Source organism: Vanacampus margaritifer, chromosome 2, assembly GCF_051991255.1.
Source record: "Vanacampus margaritifer isolate UIUO_Vmar chromosome 2, RoL_Vmar_1.0, whole genome shotgun sequence".
NCBI classification, from domain to species: domain Eukaryota; kingdom Metazoa; phylum Chordata; class Actinopteri; order Syngnathiformes; family Syngnathidae; genus Vanacampus; species Vanacampus margaritifer.
In genome coordinates, this window is record NC_135433.1 from 31794733 (window position 1) to 31816441 (window position 21709).

The window sequence follows — 21709 nt, forward strand, 5'->3', positions numbered from 1 at the left end:
ATGTTCAGGGTTATATAGGTCAAACGTCTAAAGCCAGAACATATCTCCGGGCTAAAAATAGCAGGAAAATGTCAAACTCTCTCAGGGTACAATCCCTCAGATCAATAGTTCAATTGGACAAGCAGGCACTTTCCATTCACAGGACCAACATGCTTCATCATCTGCACCAGAGCCGAGCTCAGACAACGGTATAGCTGTTCAGATGTATCAGATTTTGGCCCATATGTGAATAATTCAACCAACCATTTGCAGATGTAATGTGTTTGTAATGGGAACAAACATTTTACTAAATCTTTAATTTTTGGAATGTTCCTCAATTACTGCTTTTTTTTAGTCAGGTGAGAGCCTCCCTGTCTCCTCCCCTATATGTGCGGAGTAAAAAACTAAACAAAACAAATCATCATTACGTTAAAATATTTTCATTTTAGTTCTCTGGTCCGAGCTTTACATTCATTTTCTTTTTAAATCCAATAATGTCAATTAGGGGGGTGAATTGCCTAGTACCTGGCGATTCGATTCGTATCACGATTCATAGGTCACGCTTTGATTCGTTACCGATTAATCCCGATACAAATCTATAAATTGATTATTGTGAATTAATTATCTTTTTTTTACTCAAGTTTAGAAAATACAAATCAGTAAACTTGTACATGTACACTGTAAGATTTGTAAGAAAATGTACTTATTTATCTGAAAATGATGGCTTATAACTGAGCCACTGCATTTAACAAAGGCTTAATGTTCCATTAATATAACATTTTTCCATGCTTAATGTGTGAATCCTAACCCTAAATAAGACGTTTTGTTGAATATTCTCATAAAAAAATTTATGTTTAGAAATCGATGCGGCCGCATATCGAATCGATTTGAAAATTGCGTGCTGTATTATCGCGATATATTGCCGAATCGATTTTTTTTTAACACCCCTAATGTCAATAATTTCATCATTAACAATGATAAAATATGTGAAGTTGCATATTCCCTGTTCAAAAACATGGGCAAAAAGGGAAGGGTTTCTCCGATGAGTCATAGCGTCCTTTGTGACCTCACGTGACCTCACACGCATTAATTGTGGACGCAGGCAGGTGCCACGTGGCCTCAAAAAAGAGACATTGCTTCTTTGTCTTTACATATATCACCGATATACATTTTCTATCAAACATGCTGATGTTTAACAGTCTGTCTTAATATAATTAATGAATTTCTGTAATATATCTAATCTTTATGACCAGCCAGAAAAGTGACTCAAAGTGCACAGTGGAGCCAAGAAAGTATAGGGAGCTGCCGCCGGCATGTGGCAGTAATGTGCTCCATTGGCGCAATGCATAGAAGAAGAGCGGCGCTCTTTCGATTGAGATGCATCACTGGAGCTCTCTTCCATTCACGTGTATGGAGGTAACTGTGTTTGGCTCCAACAAATTAATCATAACTCATCAAATTATTTACCGATTTTGACATAGATTGGTTTGTTAGAAACATCAGACATGCAGTTGTGAAACCAGACACATGGGTAGGTTTATAATTGGGGCTTGATAACATGTTACTGTAAATATAAATGACCAAATACGTTTTTAATTAAGCAGAAAAAGGAGAACACCAAAACAATAACAATGAACTTAAATATCCATTGTTTTTCTCGCTATCATATTGTTGAACATTGTGGAATTGATTGAAGCATGATATCTTTGAACCTTGAAATTAAATCAATTAAGGTCAAAACTCAAACACACCTTAGCTATCCAATGCTACTGGACCAAACTGATCAACAAGAGAACAAATCAACAAAGACTATTGGGAAGACGAACTTTTGCATCAATCAACAATTTGATAATCCACACAACTAGATACGTGACGAATTACCACTTTGATTATCTGTGTCCTATTGCATTCTGGGAACGAGAATTAATAAGCTTTGGCTTCATCCCGTCAGCCCTTTTTATTTTCAGGTATAATTGTATGGGAAATGTTGTCTCTATGATTGTCCGAAAGGAAATTTAAAAAAAATTTAAAAAAAAGACTAATCTTCCATTTTGGATTCACTTTCTTAGATGAGTCAGAGCCTCACCAGTCATGAACCTCACCACACTCTATTGATAATATTATGGTTCAGAGGGCTGTTTTATTTAAAGCTCATGTTCATTTTTTACTCCTCAGTGAACCTAAATCAACTTAACACACATGATTTTCAAGCAAAGAATTAATAATACTGTATATTGTTGATGAAAATGCAACATTAAAACAAGACACTGACAGTGTTGTGGTACACCATCACATGACCTTTGTACAGGCAGCGTGGGTCCCATTCAGTGACATAAGTGTGAAAGGTCTTTTTGTACACTGTGATTGACTGGCGACCAGTCCAGGCTGTACTCGACCTTTCACCGGAAGACCGCTGGGATAGGCTGGATGGATGGAACATTAATTTGTATTTTAAATACATTAGCATGAGGTGCTAATCTGATATAGAGTTAAAAAAAAAAGAAAAAAAGAAGAGTCTTGTTGCTGAAAATTTATTTTGTTACAATATAATAGCAAATGCCATGGAAAATGATTGTGTAATAAATCTCACTCTGATGGAAAAAAGAAAAGTGTAGTACACTAATAGATCCATGAGATGACTGGCATACAGCTCCTCTGTGAGAAGAAATCTCCGCTCTCTTCATTGCCCCGCTTAGCTTTTCCCCAAAGTCTCACGACAAGGCATTAAAGTCATAACGATACATCTAAAAAGACAACGGTTGACTATGCCGACATTACTCATGAAATCACTACCAATCATAAATCCAAAGAGCCTCTGCACCTCCATCCTCCTAGTTAAGTGTGGAATAATGTCATCTTAATGATTATTTTTTTGTGGTCGGCCGTAATGGCATAATTCAGAGTGAGCGTTGTGATTTTTTATGCCCCTGACATATTGTTTTGCGGGGAGTGACATAAAAGCACGGTGACATGTGGCATTTTGGGAAAGGTCAGGCGCTCCGTCTCAGCCCCCCGTCCATCTTCATAACGTCGCCACTTGTCATATGGAAGCTGGCATCGCCAATCTTGTCTGTTCTCTGTCACTTGCTCCCCCTCAGATTCTCTCAAATTAGACTGATTCAACCTCTCTTTTTATGTCAGTTTTTTTTTTTTTTTTTGTTCACATGAATGTAATTTACATGCTTTATATTCTGCTTTTAAACTGGACAGAAATGATCACAGAAATAGAAAAGTGTCACACACGCATTCCGGAGATGCGCACGCATGGCCTCGGGGGTGCCGCAGGGCTGCAGAGAGTGCATGTCAACACCAGCTGTAAGGATTGTGGCGACAGAGAAAAGGACTAATACTGATGTGATAAATGTGTCAGCACTCACTCCAGACACATTGTGTGTGTGTGTGTGTGTGTATGTGTGTGTGTGTGTGCAGAGAGAGTGTGACATTTTTTTTCTGCTTGGAGCTAGCCAGTTGTGCTAAATTGAGTTGTTGTTTTTTTCTTCATAATAATAACATGCCATTTTAACTCATTCACTGCCATTGACGGCTATAGATGTGAAAAAATAGTTTAACATTTTTTTCCACTTTTGCTAACAAGAGTATGAAAACCTATACTTTTTCTTATTGTACATTCAGTACAGATATACAATTTGTGATTAATCGTTAGTTAACTAGTGAAGTCATGTGATTAATTAAAAACAAATAATTTTAAATTATCGGCCCTTATTTAAAAAAATATATATATTAAAAATCAGGGGCGTCAGATGATTAAAATTTGTAATCGTAATTAATCGCATGACTTCAACTGTATATATATATATTAATCACCAATTTTATATCTGTTATAAATGTACAATACAAACATTTTTTTTAGGTTTTCATAAAAAAATTAAATAAATTAAAAAAAAAAAAAGTTAAACTAATAGAAATAGTTCACATGAATTTTTGACGTCTATAGTCGTCAATGGCAGTGAATGAGTTAAGGATGTCAACATGATGGGCAAAAAACATATTTAGCAACTTTAATGAAGAAGGCATATTGCGGGCCACTAAACCAACCAATTGATTAATACAATGGTCATTTTCTGTTTATGTTAGGTATTTTGGATTCACTTCATCATAAAATAAACCCAATGCAAAGTTAAAAAAATAAAAAGTAAGAAAGAAAGAAAGAATTACGGTCTGCATGTTCATAGTTTATCAGCCAATATGAGTAAATATAGAAATCATCGTCACAGCATATATATTTTTTTACTTTATTTGGGCAGGGGTTACTTTTCACAGCAGAATCATCTGTATGATATTCTGTATAAAGCAATTTGACTAAGGTGTGGTCGCCGTGCTTCTGTAGTTTTTACTATTGTAGTTTTATTCACTTGAAAACAAAACCGCAGCTCACATTTGTGCCAGTGTGCCATCCAAATGGGTGCTTTTCCAGGACTCACAACAGAAATCACCAAAGGGCCTCTTTTTGTGTGGGGGAGGGATTAAATAAATTCCTACTTTGGAGTAGATACTTCTGTGCCAGACAGGGATCAGTGCTAATTGGTCTGGACTGCACTAACACTTCATTTAATAATGTTTTTAAACACTTACAGACTCTCTCTTCTTCTGCTGTTGTTTTGTGAACTTCGGGATTTACATCATTATTCATAGCTGATTCAAAATTATTTGGCCATAGTGCATATTGCATATTTGGCCATAAATATGTTCATTGGAGGGTAAAGAAAGAGTGCATTTGTTTGCATATATCAAAATGCTCAAATCCATCAACATAGAGCATTACAATCAGTTTGTTTGATAGGCCTGATTCACAAATATGTTTGCAAGACTTTTATTTCTGACATTTTGCATTTCGTAATATTATACAAATGCATAATTACAGAACATGGAATAAACACTTATTTTGCCTCCTACTCAAATGGGTGTAAAGTATTCTACAGTGAAAGCATATGTTCATAAATATGACATTCTACTTGAAACGTGAGTTATTGGTAGTTAAGAGGGAAGTCAAGGCAAAAAGTTCCATTACAATAGTCTAATTTAAACACAGCATTCTGATTTATATTGCCTTTGTGGAATATAAATTAAGCAGCAAACTCCACACATTTTTATCCATCTCAGGGGGCGGCCATTTTGCCATTTGCTGTCCACTGAAAATGACATCACAGTTGGCCAGGAAATGACCAATCATGGCTTACCTGTTTTATGAGTTTGGTCATATGATGTTCACAAGCTGAGCTGGGATTGGTTGTTAACTGAGCCCTTAGGCACTGTGATGTCATGTTCAGTCAACAGCAAGTGGCAACATGGCTGCCCCCCGAGATGGTTGAAAAAGGGTGGGTTTTGCTACTTAACTCATATTTCATAAACGTAATATTAACTAGACTATCATATTTAGACTAGTGGGGCTGCATAGAACATATTAATGTAAAGAAAACATTTGGGTTGACTTCTCTTTAGGAACCAATTTGTTTTCAAGACGATTTGACCAGTTTGTGAACGAGGTCTACTATTTTTTTGTTTTGTTTTGGGAAAACGTAAACGCTTAATACTGTATAATGTTTTACTATTTAGCTTTCTCAAGAGTTCAACAGGAATAATGGTGCTCATGGGAAATCATTTAGTCTTGGTAGGTACTAATATCGCTGAGATTAAATAGAGCTCATTAAAGCGTTGCTATTGCAATAATTACACCTGTATTATAAAAATGATTTATAAAGATTTCATGCAGAATTAAATATTGTTGCAATGTAGCCATTGTTATCCCCTTCAGCATATGTTCATCACTCATCTGCGGTTGCAGAATTTTCCTGCTGTTCTTCATCCTCCACACTTTAAATTACAATTTACTGACCGCTGCCTCTTAAGTTTTAAAAACTCACTGCTTCACTTCTTGCTCTCGCTGAATGATTGCAAGACCACAAAACATTGTTTCTTACGGACAGCAGAACACAACCGAATATTTGAATACGTGTGTGAGGAGGAGCGTGTTTTTTATTACGCAGAAAATTACTCTGAAGCAATGTAAAATACAGACAAAAAAAACACAATTGCGCAAGAGTCAACATACAGTTGAGGGTATGTTGGGACAGATGGAGGATGTCTGTATGTGCGTGTGTGAGATTGTGCGCACACGCACGTGTGTGCCACACCGGTTGAATGAGAAGTAATTTCTCGGCTGTAGTAATACTCAACACTCAGGCTTTGACAGGTTTAATGGTGATGGCCTTATTATAGAGAAGAACATGTACATGGGTGTGTGCGTGGACGTGAGTGCATGTTTGCATGTGTGTGTGTGTGTGTTTTATGTTCATTGTAATGGTAATAGCCATCTTCAAAATGGCTGCAAGGCTCGCATTTGTCGGACATGTGGACATGTTTCTCAGAAAACAATGAAATAGAGTACAATCTGTTGCTCACTGCTTGACAATAAAATGTATGACATTATTTGTCAAATTCCTACATTCACATAACTGTTTTGATTTGTCAACAAATTGTGTTTTCTCACAATGCACACTTCCAGTAGTAACACGAATCCTTGGTTCATGTTAAATTGGTCTCATTTACAGTCACATACTTCTTCACAAAACCCGACAATGACTGCCTATTTTAGCGCCCAATCTCTGTTTCCTTCCTTCACTGTTGTACTCTGTTGTAACACACTTCCTCTAAGTTCACATTTCTTCAGGACCAGCACCTGCCGAGCCGTTGCAGAAACGGAAAAAGGCGTGTGGTGTGTGTCTGTGGTTTCAGAAAGACTAACAGTCAGGCAGTGAATTCTCACCCAAGATATAGCTCAAAGAATTTCTGCAAAACCGCACATCTCCAAAATGCCTCCCCATCCTTGCGCTTGTGAGATGTGAATTATTAGCAGTGCTTCAATGCTGATTATGTTGTTTTGATGTGATGTTCCTTCCAATGTGCAAACAAACCTGCTGTTCTGTCTCTATCCCAATTCCCTGCAATCAGTCTATATATAGCACCTTAAAAGGAAGACACGTTCTTGTAATAGGTTCACAATACATGGGTGTCCTTATGTGAAAAGCAACATATAATTCCCTCCGAAAAACATGCATGTTTGATAAATAAACACTCTAAAGTGTCCATAGGTGTGAATGTGAATATATATACACATGGGTATTTAATTTGATTAACCCTAAGTGTTGAAAATGGCTTTCTCTATTTGACAATGCAATGTTAATGGCCTAACAAACATGCGTTTTATTTTTCTGAAAAGTGATTGTTTTGGGGATGCGAGCCGACGCAAGCGCCAGTGATATTGTTGCCTATGAATGGCTGATGTCCATTCCAGGTTGGGTCCCAATTTTTACCCCCGGTCAGCTGGGAAAGCCTCCAGTTTACCCACAACCCTAATGAGAATAATCGGTATAACACATTTACACCGAAGGACCATTTCTAATCTTTAATGATGGCAACATGTATGTTTTTTTCTTTTTTTTGAGGGGGGGGGGGGTGCACAAGAATGCAAGCACGTAGGAAAACATATTGTACAGACGGCCAGATCCCCACATTTGAACCCCCCACCCCAACCTCAGCGGGCAAATGCGCTCATCTCTCATCCAAACAATTCTGACACAAACAAACAAACAAACTTTCTATTCAATATATTCCTCCTAATTTGATTTAGCCAATCCAGGATTATGCTTTAAAATATTTTGCCATTGTGGCCCATTTTTCACTCAACACTGTCTTTATGTAGATTTTTGATTACGATAATGAAACTATCCTACATTTTCTATTTTATCAATTTGTTTTGGAGAAATCTGTAAAAAACTATGACGGCTAATAATTTTACTTTTACTCGTCTGAGTCTAAAAAAGCGGCCAATTGTCACCAAAATTCATATGCACGTAATACGCACATTTTGACCGCAGATGATCCTTTATCAGACAGCGGATTGTGTTTGAGCAATAAACATAGCTACATGCATTAAAGTAAAGCATTTAATAAATGTTTGCACATGACATTTAGAGTATTTGTTAGTTCGAGTCAAAATATTGGGGATTTTTTTTTTTGCATTTTTAATTATGCAAGTTATTAACTGATGAGAAAAAGAAGAGGATGAGAGCGTGCAGTTGCTTAAAAAAGACATCCCTAAAGAGTTAACACATAACAGGTGCTCTTCAAATTTGGTCGACTAAAAATGTTGACAAAAAGCCTTTAATCAAGACTAAGCACCATTCTAAGATGTGATTAATCAGATTTTAAAATTGTATCGTTTGATAGCTCCAAAATATTGCACCAATCGCTTTTATATTTTCACATTTTAAAGTGGGCACGAGTAGGGCTGTGCATATGAAATTTGGTGGCGACTGGTCACGGTGTCTGGACACTAGGCGATAGCTAGATATGGACAACAACAAAAAACGTCCTCCCTTCAATGACGAGCAGAAACAAGCAGTCACTGCCCATAAATAATGGGCATTACAACTTTTGTTGAAAGTCGTGTCAAAGTTTTTCAGAAAGGCTGAATTTTAGTACACGCATAATTTTTTCATACAAGCATAAGTGCCAATGCCAAATTCACACATCTACACGCATTTTTGACATACCTACCAAAGGCTCTTATCTTTCATTCTTTTCATCTGAGATGAAACAGCCTCAAGTGAGTGTGTATGCTGTCAGGAGAAGGGGCCTCCATCTCCCTCTGCACAGCAGGTCATATTTGCCAATTTAACTTAGCAAGAGCAGACATTCGTAGCTTTATTTTGGGTTTAGAAGATGTGATCACAGAAAAATACTGAACATGAAATGAATACATTTTAACTCTGACAAAAAGCAGAATTGGAATTCAAGGAGCTGACCAAGTGTCAGTGTTATCCGTCGACTGTATATCTATGTTCCAGAGTCCCAAAGTGTCCAGATCTACAATGAGGCCTTTCTATCCTCTAATCTTGTTTGTCAGAGCTAAATGATCTGCCCTGGTCGGGTGTGTTAGCCACTAATGAATTTATTGCTTGATAAGAAGAGGGCCTGTGCAACTACAATTTACCACAGTCATAAAACATTGGAACAACTATGTAATTAACCTTTCCCTGCTTGTGCATCAGTGGCTGTTTGCGATAAGACCAGTGTATGTGGGTGGCTGCATGCATACTTGTCCCCATATTTGCTTGTTCTTACTGAGCATGTGAACATGTGCATGTGTGCTTTATGGCATATAGTACTAATGCTGCAACAATCAATTAATCTTTAATCTTGTTCAGGCAGATTAGTGCGTTATTCAATCAACTCTAGACTGCCTGGAGACAATAAATACATATGTAGTCAATAAAACAGCAAAGCACCCTGGGAGAATGAGAAATTGGAGGTTAATGCAAATTTTCCAATTTGACAACATCGCATGGAGCTAACTTGTTGAACATATGTCTCTTTAAAATCTTTCATCTTTAATCTAAAATAGTTTAACTGAGCGGTGATGATATTTTTTGTGTTGTTACTACAGACAATTACGGCCATGCACATGTGAGGAAACAGAATTCTTATATTGTGACAAGCAACAAGGCAGACTTCAAGAACGGCTGGTCCATGTAGGAAGCTTCAATATTACCGTACCGCACAGCTGCAGTAAAAATAGTCGGCAGAAAATATTTCATGACCCTGTACTTATACACTTGTTTTCCAATACACATACTGAAAGAGCTTCAATTCTTCTTCTGCCCACTTTCCCTCGTCTATTGTCAAAGACACTTACGGCCTCTAATGGGTAATAGAAGGCTAATGCCTTAGTTGAGGAATAAAGATAGATGGATTGGGAGGAAGGGAGTGACAGAGGAAAAAGAGTTATGAGGTCGTACCCAGGGGGTACATTTCTCACAAGCAGTTTTCATATTACACACATACAGTTACACACGTACTGAGGGTGATATCAAGCGATGCCAAGCCGGTAGCACGCTAGTTAAAAGTGAATATGTTTATGGGGGGGTGTAGGCCCTCGTATATCAAGAAGCAGTTTGTTTAGCCAGCAGTGTGACAGGGTACAGTAACATGTGCACGGCTGGCCAGCAGTTACAGCAGTGATAAATGGGAGGTGGCAGCAAGAAAAGTGGTTCAATGTTCACGAGCCAGGGAGCGGGGGGCAAAGACATCAAATTGTGTTTTTAGCTCTTGCTCTAACAGCAATTTCAGTGTTTGATCAAAGTGATTTTTTTTTTCCTTATCTGAAGAATCTCTTTTAAAGTGGTGAATAATGCCCTCCTCGCCTCCCCTCATCTTGCAGGTGCTACAAAAGCCCATCCTTGTCCCAGTCTCGGCCCTGCACTGGTCCAGTTGTGGATATGACTGTACCATGATGCTAAAAAACAAACGGGCATTGTGTGTGTGGCTGTGTATCTATATTATGTGACAAACAAAAGGTTCATTATTTGATCACAATGAAGTCAACTATTGTGTCACAGCAGTGGAGTGGACAGTCTGAAAAACACAGAGAGGCTAAGAAGGAGAGAGGATAAAGACTAAATGCAGTAGTCGGGCGCCACATATAGATAGACAGGTAAAAATATATGAATGTAAATGACTATATATCATTCCCTGCTACTACTGAAAAGTAATTAATTAGAAAGTGGGCACAAAGGATTACCTGTAAACAGTATGTATAAATTGCAGATGAATTGAGTAATGTAGGTTAGGTGAGGTTACGTTACATTACCTTACCTTATTATATTATGTTACATTATGCTACATTAGATATGGTTAGCTTAGCTTAATTTATCTTAGGTTACGTACATTGCATTTCATTAGATATGGTTAGGTTAGCTTAGTTTAGCTGGCTTAGTTTATTTTAGCTTATTAGGTGGTTGGCTTTGGTTACCTTAGTTCCATATGCTGGAACTATGGTGTTGAATTAACTACAAAATACAAAACGGGAGATCCATCCATTTTCTTAACAGCTTATTCCTCACAAGGGTCGTGGGGTTGCTGGAGCCTATCCCAGCTGGCTTCGGCAATAGTACACCCCGAACTGGTTGCCAGCCAATCGCAGGGCACACAGAGACAAACAAGCATTCACACTCACAATCACACCTAGGGACAATTTAGAGTGTTCAATCAACCTGCTGTGCATGATTTTGGAACCGGAGTACCCGGAGAAAACCCACACAGGCACGGGGAGAACATGCAAACTCCACCCACAAAGGCCAAAACTGAGCTGTCACCAACGGCTTACCAATGCAATTATGCCACCTAGTGGCAGAAAATGGCTTCAACACAAATCAATATCACCCTCGTTCACAGTACAGAAGATCTTTTTAATTTGAACTCAATTTTATGAATTATTATGAAAAGCCATATTTCTATTAGTTTAACGTTTCTTTCCACTTTCATGCTAACAAGAGTATGAAAACTTTGAAAAAAAATATTTTATTGTACATTTAAAACAGATATAAAATTAGCAATTAATCGTGAGTTAACTATTAGTTATGCAATGAATTACGATTAAAAAAAAATTCTCATATTTCTCCCCTAGTCCTGATGAGGGCTTTCTCTCACAAAGCATGCCGCACATGATGTGATAAATGTTCCTTACCGCCAGTGTCATTGTAATAGGCCCACAACAGGCCCAAAAAGAGACAGTGGGGGGGAGAAGGGTGGAAAGAAAGATGAGAAGAGGCAGTTTGAAGGGGTTGTGGTTGTTCAGGGAGTCACGGCAACTAAACAAAAAAAGATGAAGAGTGGCAGAAAAAGAGAAAAGAGGGTGACATGGAAACCTGGAATGGGATAGCCAGAGTTATCATCAGGTCTTGTAAAGGAAGAATACGCAGCAAACTGCCAATCATCAAGCCTGAAAATTGCTCTGAGATTTGAGTCCCCAGACGGGGTGTGTGCATGTGCATCCAGAGAGAGTATTCCAAGCCGCTGTCATCTATTTGCTATTACTTCGTCCGACCATCTCGGGCTCCATTGGCTCAACTCATCGTTTTTGAGGCCCAAACTAAAAAACAGAACGCATTTCATTCTGCTCTCTGTCACCAAAACCCACACTCAAGTTGTTGGAAAGAGCGTGCTTGTCAGGGCCACTAGCTATTAGGGAAGGACAAGACACACAAAAAGAAACAAGGGAGGATACTAGAAAAGATGGGAAAGAAAAATAGTGAGTAAACACGAGGCGGGTTAATGTGTGAGCTAAAGCCATTTCAGTCCATTTAATTCTCTATTGATCTGAGCTGCTAGATTTGTCCTTTCAGGGTGTTTCTTGTGTGTTGGAGATAAAATACAGCAGCCACAGGCCTCGCGACAAGGAGTTTTTCAGAAGCATGTGAGAATGATTGTGCAAATCTATTTTCTTCTTTACCAAGAAAAAAAACAATTTGCATGAAAGTAGTGATTACATCAGAGATGAGAGAAAGTGATGAGCCGTAGAAAACATATTTTTCAAAATGTTTTGGTTATTTTCAACAATTTTAGTTTGAATGGATTTATTGGAAAAGAAATGACAAAAATACCGCATTCATATTTTCACCTTTTTTAAATGTAAGAACATATATCATAAATAAAAATGATATGAATTTAATATAAAAAACAAATATACACTGTGAATAGTACTTATATATAGTCCATAGACCTAACATAAACGAAGTGTTGTGAAACATTGCCCTCTATTGGGCATCAGGTGAAGGAATATGGAGAGGAAGTGAATGAGCAGACATTGCATGATGATAAAGATCACAATGACAACCAATTGCTACTGTGATGCAATCGCTACATGTCTGATTGCCCCATGAGTACACACACCAACCGTTCCATTCACGTGCACACACACACACACACGCTTTCAGATGTACATGGAATAGCCTCAGGTGTGACTTGTACAATATGATAGACATTCAGCTCATAACCCTCTCTGTTTTCCCATATCTATATGTTCACTATATAATTTATTGTTATAGTCAAACTTAAATATCACAATTCCATTCAGCTACCAAGTGTGTTCTCACTCGCAAAATGGAGCACATGAGATGGTTTGCTTTACTATGTCTGGGTTGTTTTATTTAAGATGTTACTATTGTGTGTAAAATCCAATTATAGAATGTAAATGCTTATAAACACAATGCCTGAGACAAAGCCAGAACTCAAGGTGACCCAAATCACTCACTGTCTTGGGCACATGTATAGAACACAAACCACATGTGCAGCAGTCCAAAGCATATTGTTCAGCAAGTTTTAACTTTGAAATAATTGTATAACTCTTTTTGTTGATTCGTTGGAATGCTCCAGTGAAGAGATATAGACTCTCTGGACGCTCCATTAGGTACACCTGCACAATATATGGTAGGGATGGGTGAGTACCAATGCAAGGTATTGATATTGGGCCGATACCCAGCCTTATTTCTAGGTATTGATATTTGCAACAGCTGTTTTATGATCAGGAACCAGAAATGACTAATTTGAAGAATAGAAAATCACCATATATTTTATGCAATTTGTAAAGAAAATGCTAGATTAGGATAGATTCTTTAAAAATTATTTTTTGTTTTTATTTGGAAAACTTTATCAGTGTTTAGTGTCAGTATCTGTGCCTGCTCAAGAGTTGAGTACTCATACTGGTATCGGTCTGAAAATTAGTGGTATCGAACATTCCATGGGAGTGAATTCAAGAGCTGTATCGATACTCATGCCTTTGTCAAAAGCAATATGTTAACTAACTTCCTGAACTGCAACAAAGAGAAGGGATAGAAACTATAATGACAATAGTACACATCTATCCAAATTATATTGTATTGGATCTCAACTTTTGACTTCTTCATAATCTTTACCAAGATTGATTGAAAAACTCATACATTACGACCAACCGCAACACACTAAAACGGTGGCTTTCATTTATCGCGCCCTAACCGTGCCGACGCACACTACTGCAATGCAGGAACTTTGATTGCTGTGTTTTATTTTGAGTCCAGCTGGACGTCAGAGAGCGGCGGGCGGTAATATAGCGGACGTTGCACAGACAGACAGCTAGATAGATGGAAGGCCAGACTGCTAGCCTTGTATGAAGGATTATCCCCTATCCTCTGTTTGTGACAAGAGCTGATAAGGGCCTGAGAGGAGAGGCAGCAAGAGGCTGAGAGGGCTCATGCACTCGCACACATATTCACATATAATCCATGACAAGAGAGATATCAATCCATCATTTAGAGCCAGGGATTCAGCAAGAGGAAATAGGTTCTTCTCAGTTGCTGACAATCCTGTACGCAGACACACACTCGCACACTCACACACATACAATAGTATTTGCTGTGCAAGAGGCTCACCCGATTTCAGACGAGGGCTGCTTGAATGGCATCAATTCCTTGTATTTATCTGATTTACATTTGGCTATTGTGGTGTGCAGCTTTATATCGGTGCCCATTTAAAGTCGCTATTTCCCACCAATAGCCTAAAAAACCATGGGTCCTAATACCCTAGTTTTCCTCCATCAGCTTTGTTGAAAGGAAATAGAAGGTTGCGCCCCAACAGAGTAAAAGCATCTCATTTGCCTGCCATGATTGTCATGTCTAATTTTTGGTGCTGCTGATAGATTTTTGAGATGAGTTTTTTTTTTTCTACTTCTTTTGTTGTGTTCAGAAGGGTATTTCTAGCAAGGGATTGCAATTCCCTCAAAAATTTGCAAGTGAATGTTGAGAGATGCTTCTGAGTTGAAATGAAAGGAATGAATTGAGGTTGTCAAAACATCACGGCAACAGAGCAATCCTAGATGGCATGCATATATGCATGTATCTGATGGACACTTTAGTGCTACATATATCTTCTGTTGCGATATGACATCAGTGCCATTGTATCTATAATATCACTTTTAATCTTTCTTTCTTTTTTTACAGAAAAATGTCCCAATAAAAATGTGGGGGGGAAACGTACAAGTGTCCATACATTTTTTTATTTAAAAATAAATAAATTATTATTCAATAATTGCGTATCGTGTTGCATAAGCAAGCGGCTTTTATTTAAATTAATTGTTTTCAATTAACTTTTCTACTTCTACTGCAGTGCACGGAGGAGTGGGGGAATGAGACACACGTATTTGGCCCTATTGTTTAGGTGCCAGCGTGTACGAATAACTGGGGTCTGTTCTAAAAAGAGCTCACCAGTGATGGGACATTTACTTGCTAAGAATTAACTCTTTGACTGCCAGACGTTTTCAGAAACGGGATGTCGCCAGTGCCAGCCAATTTAAGCATTTTGACTGATCTTTCAAGGTCCACAGAAAATGTTGTGTTTGGACTATGGAAACACACATACTACCAAATGAAAGATTGAACTCTCATCTTCCATCAGAAACTAAAAGTTTGTTTCTACCTTATTCCCTTCTTCGGTAATCAACAATAGAAAATGGTTAGTTTCACCGAAATGCTCTGTTTTGAAACAAAAAGTGGAGATAAAGAACTTTTTGTGAAACGATGTTATTTCATGCACTCTAGTGAATTGTACACTTCTTTTTGTCCATGAATGATGCCACAAACACCTGTTGGTCGATGCCTTTCGTCTTTGAAAAAAATTCCCAAGTGTGAAATGCTTGCAACCGGTCGCCATTGTTCGCTTCTTCAGCCATCTAGCTCCGCCTCACGTCTTCTACTGCCGCGTCAATGCTTCCAACCTCGGAGTCACCATCATCCTCATCGATGATGATCATCGTCGTCATCAATGTGCTCTTTAGCGTTGGTCGATGCTTTTCGTATTTGAAAAAAACTGCTCGAGCGTGAGCTGCTTGCAACCGGTCGCCATGTTCTCTTCTCTCTGAAAAAAAAATAAATAAATAAATAAACAAAAAAATTTTAAAAAAATAAGAAAATTGGATGACGTCTTTTAACGTCATTGGCGGCCCTCCGTAGGTTTTTACTTGACGTCTTTTAACGTCCATGGCAGTCAAAGAGTTAAAAGAAGTACATGTCAACATTTTTTCATTAATTTACCAAATATTTTATACATTGTTTAAAAATGTAATAAATTGTGTTGAATAAAAGCAAGTGCTGTTTTAATTTCTCAAATATTCCAAAAAAAGGACAAAAATAGCATTAATAAAGATAATAAATAAACACATAAACCCACGAAATATTGAGGTACAACCCAAGGTAAACCCTGCAATGCATGAGTTGTGGACCCAAATAAAAATCCGCTATAGAGGGAATCTGGAATAAGTGAACCGCTGTATTGAATTTGAGTATGCTGAGAATTTATCCTACTGTACTTACTTACAAGTTACAAGTATAACAACAAGTATTAATGCACTGTAGGATTGCTGTGAATATGGGACTCTCCCAGTGTTCACGCAAGATCCTGTGAGGGAGTGTTGGGCCATGCGTCACTAAGAGCCAGGTTAGATGGCAGGGCTACTTGGCGACGGCTCCGGTGCTATAGTTGATAGATGAGACAAACTGCAGGCTCTTTTCTCGTGTAACTTTAAAATCATTAAGCCTCTTACACGGCCATGCAGATTTTTATGGCCACCTTACAGTCATTCGGTATGCATGCCTTTCGATCAGCAAGACGGTGGAACGTAGACAGGACAGGGATACATCATAACTTTGCGTAATTTGACACATAAGGACATTCAGACATACAATATACTGTAAAAGACTTTCAGTAATGTCATTCCAATGACTTTCTCGTTAAATTATCTAAATACCTAATACATATCTAAGTGATATCAAAAAGATATCAAAAATCTGTCTCTGATACTTTACAGAGAAATACTGACCATTTTTAGATGCGCATGAAGATTTTGGTCAATCCATAGGTCCTTTAAAATTATTGCACACATTTCACATCTCATCTCTGCTATATGAAGCTCAGGTATATGCAGACGGTAATCTGGCATTGAGAGGACAGTGTGACATTGATTTAAGATTTTAATCTGCTGCTCCTCTTTTCCGGGCACGTATTGCAATAACAAACATGCACCATTTAGCTTTTCTTTAAAATATAAATTACTGCAATAGAAGATTATCATATGAGAGATAAAACCCTAACTAAATAATGTGCTGCTATAAATGTTATAATGTAATACGGCATCCTTTAATTATTAATAAGCTATTTTTCCATGTTTCATTAAGACAAAATGTGCTCTGTTGTGGAGGCCAGTAATGTCAATAGTAAATGTGTCTGCCAACAGGGTGGGTGCGGTACAATGTGCTTCACATGTCGTCAATAACCACTCATGTACATGCATGTGTAAAGTGTGCACATGCCGCGATCCATCTATCTATCCATCCATCTGTCCCTCCTCCCATGCCCTCCTCCCTCTGTGTTAAGATTCAATTAACACCAAGCGGGCATCCACAACCCTCATTATAGCTAATTAGTTAAAACATCAGCCAATCTACCGTTAATTGGCTTTGGTAATTAATTCAGCTGCTAGACCATTTGAAAGCAGCAGGGAGATAGAGATAATGGAAGGAAGGAGGATAATGGAATCACAGGAGAAATGATATAAAATGCATAGCGGATGTCTCTTCATGCCAGTCTAAATCAAACACACAATTTCTATTATCATTCATTCAAATGGTGTTTGATGGGGTTGGGGATTTTTGGATAGGTACATATTATGTATATATTTATATTAGGGATGCACCAAAATGAACATTTTTGGCCGAAACCAAAACCAAAAATGAAAAATGCTTGGCCGAAAACCAAAACGCCGAAAAAAAAATGATGCAATTTTTTTTACTATCATTGCATTTATTATAATTCATTAAAATTATTATAAAATATTTATTTAGCACTGGCATTTTAACAAAGCACAATATAAATTGAAATGCGTCCACACCACAGACATGTTAGCAAATGGTACATTAAACACCAAGTGCGGGGTCAGCATTTTCTGGTTGTGCGATTGCACTTTAGAGTCAATGTGCAGTAGTTCGCATGGGTGGGCACGGATGCGTGCGATGTGGTGCGGTGTGGATGACGCGTTTGTAGGCTATTTGGAGCGGGACACGGTGCGGCGCGCTTAAAATCACATATTCACCAATGTTTAAAAATAAATTAATTAATTTCTTCGCACCAGCCAATTCGGCTTTGGGAATGAACTGCACAAAGTCACACATGGCGTCCTGTACAGGTCTGTAATCACCGAGAGATAGCGGTAAGTGTTTACTTGTTTAAAACTGTTGGTAGCAATAGTGCTAACATTAGCTAAAGTATTTAGCACGGCCACCAGAATGCAAGTGACGCTTGCTTGCTTGCAGCTTCTTCTTTTTTTTTATGCTTGTGTTACCACAATAGCCTCTTTCGGCCATATTTTTTGGCTTTAATTTTGTTTCGACCAAATGCCGAAAATGCATATTCTTGCCATTTTCGGTGGCTGAAAATTCGGTGCATATACACACAGTGCAGGCCAAAAGTTTAGACACACCTTCTCATTCAATACATTAGCTTTATTTTCATGACTACATTGCTGAAGACATCAAAACTTTGACAACTATGACAACTAATGAATACATTTGGAGTTATGTACTTAACAAAAAAAAGTGAAAATACTCAAATAAATACTTAAATAAATAGCCACCCTTTTCTCTTATTACTTTTTCGCACATTCTCGGCATTCTCTCGATGAACTTCAAAAGGTAGTCACCTGAAATTGTTTTCCAACAGTCTTTAAGGAGTTCCCAGAGGTACGAATGACAAGAGTATGCAAAAAAGTAACCAGAGCAAAAAATGGCTATTTTGAAGAATCTATCATATAGAACATGTTTGTAAGGTAATAACGGCACATCAGTTCATATAGCGAGAATCTACAAAGTAACCAGTCATGAGAATAAAGCAAATGCATTGAATAGGAAAGTGTGTCCAAACTTTTGGTATATATATATATATATATATATATATATATATATATATATATATATACTGTATTTAATTAAATATATGCAAGATATGAAGATGAAATGTTAAGACAGGAGATGATGACATCTGTTCAAACAACACAAGCTGTGTCTGTTTTATACAGTGATTAAGGCTGAGCCCGGGCTTCTGCTTCCTACTTGCTGATACTCCCACTGCCACTGCCAGACGGCATGTTCCCCGGTAGACCCTTTGACATGGAGATGAGCGCCGACAGGCCTCACGCCCACACCTCTTCGTTAGGTGGCCCTCCTCTTATCGCCAGCTGAGGAAGGTGAAATGAAACAGAGGCTGGCAAGACAGAAAGTCCGAATGCGGCTCTTTCTGTCACTTTTTAATAGGCGGAATATATTTTGTATATCATGGCTACGAAAATAAGCTAAGAAAATGCTACTTATATATCACATTCAGATGTCAAACTTGAGTGGTCAATCACACAGGTATAGAATGTGGAGAGTAGCATCTCTCTCAACAGTGATCCGGATAAGCAGTTGGGACACCTCGTATTGTGTTACTCACACAGGCACAGTAGATCGCAGTGCTAATTTTACTGTTAAGCAATGTGTAGTCCTACAAGCATAAAATGACCAGGCATTCTTCATATTAGAAGGTACAGGCACGGAATTTTGTTTATGTTAAGTGGGTGCAGTCATTGACTTGGCTTATGTCATAACTATGTCCTATAACTACTTTCCTCTGCTCATGCATTATTTGTAATTATTTAAGCTTTTTATTTTACAGAGAGTTCCTTGACGTTGTGGGTCAGTGAGTGGTTCACGTTCCATTAATTTACTTCTGTCTACTTTACAATTTCTTCACTGTATTACAAATGAACACACACACGTACGCACACACACTCACACACACGTGACACAATGATTGATTGAATAAACAGCTGTCAGTGATTGGAGATAACCTCTGCAGCGTCCCACTGCTGTGTTTCTCAGACAGACACGCGCAGCAAGGTCCCAGGAGTAAAACCCACATTACACATGCTGATGCACACAAAAACACACACGTGCACGAAGATCATCAGATCATCATTTATCTGCAGAGTCCAGGAAAACGAGTTAGCTGATTATTTATGATGTGCCAATTTAGCAGTTTTTCTACATTCTGCCTTAAAATGGACACTACTTCATTTGTGAACTTAAAAATCCATTACAAGCCTTGTATTCAAATCTCTGTATTCTGTAAGTTGTGACATATTTAGAATTCAATTAACAATGTATATTATAGTGGTTGTTGTTTGTGTCACGTGGTGTTAAATCATATATATTAATATTTTGGCCTCAGAATGATTCAGTACAGTTCCACAAAATTGTAATAACTAGACATTTGCCATTTCTGGAGAAATTGTGACGGTTGAAATAAAAAACTATGACGCATGTGGAAAATTTTAGAATCATTTTGAATGATACTGAATGACATGGAATAAGCTGAATACGTTGAAGTAAAAAATATTTTAATCAGTCAATATACATAGAAACTGGAGGTGAATATGTAAATATTTGGAATTTGGGGCTTTAGAAAATGTTGTCAATTTTGTGAATGGGAGTAATAAATGAGATGGCTTGTATGATCTGCACATGTTGAAGTTCGAACGGTTTGAATTGGTCAAGTAATGTTGAGGGAGGAGTGAAAAATGGAGAATATCTCCTAATATGAGAATTTGGGGGTGGGGGGGGGTTAATCAAAATTTTTGGTATATGCAAAATTTTGGCAGGTTAAAAACCGTTCATAAGGTGAATTGAATAAGATGAATGATTTACATTTCAAAAGGCAATGATCTGAATCTGTTACTTTTAATGTGCCATATGAAATGAATGGGAAAGAAGTATAGGGGGAAATTTGGCCTTGATTGGAATGATTGAGGAATTTTTAGGAATGTTCAGTTATGGAAAAAACATAGATTTTTGGAATTATAGAAATAGAAGCCCCTATTGTGTGATTTTTTTTGGAATACTTTGAAATTGGCATGATGAGAAACGGATGAATTATGTGGAAGGAGAAACACGACCAAAAAGTGGGAGGGATAAAAAAAGGAATAAGAAAACTGAACCTAATTATTTTTGTAAATGCAAATGATCTTCTTGTGTCAGCACTCATTAGATTCATACCCAATGTACTGTCCAGTGACTGCACTATAGACACAGAGCTTTGGACTCTCCAGACTTTAACAGAAGGAAACCAGCTTCGCACACACAAACACATTCGACACACAAACCCACACACACCTGTCCTCTCTTGATCCCTATATCCAGCCATCTCCTGATCCCGCCTCCCCACCATGCCGACATTTCATTTGCTTTTCTAAAAGTGACAACCCCTGGGAGAGAGGCGAGGGCGGGATAGTGAAAGAGGCCGGTGATGAGTTTTGAGCTGGGCGTGGAGGAGCGCTATTTAAAAGTGCCATGCATCACTGTCAGTGAGGGTGAACATGCAAGCGCATTCACACAAGCGCTCACGCACGCCTATGGGGCAAGACACTGGAAGTGCGCACACACACATGGCGCAGCGGAACGCAACCTGGGTGGCAAACTGAAGTTGACCCCCGTTCCATTTCATCAAATGTCCTCTGAATGAGCCGCACATACCCATCTATTTAGCACATGAGCACACACAGAGGCAACAATCAGCCCAGTGTCTTGCTCGCTTAAATCACAGCTCACTTAGGAAAAAAACATATCATCTCTCTTGGAGACACCTTGCTAGACCCATTTGTGTTAATACTGTCCCAGCTTTTGGGCTCATATTTACCATTATTGAGATGATGGCTTGGCGGAGGCCCCTCACCTCACCTTCTATTGTTGGCAAGAAAAGAGGGGAGAGCCAAAATGAAGGCTGACACATTGACGCTATTTATTTGATTACGGATGCG

General features: G+C 38.1%; 1 protein-coding gene across 5 annotated transcripts in view; it reads left to right on the forward strand.

Moving 5' to 3' along the window:
- The window catches only part of rnf220a (ring finger protein 220a), a 173327-nt gene that overhangs the window by 103995 nt on the left and 47623 nt on the right, over positions 1-21709 (forward strand). The window lies entirely within an intron of this gene.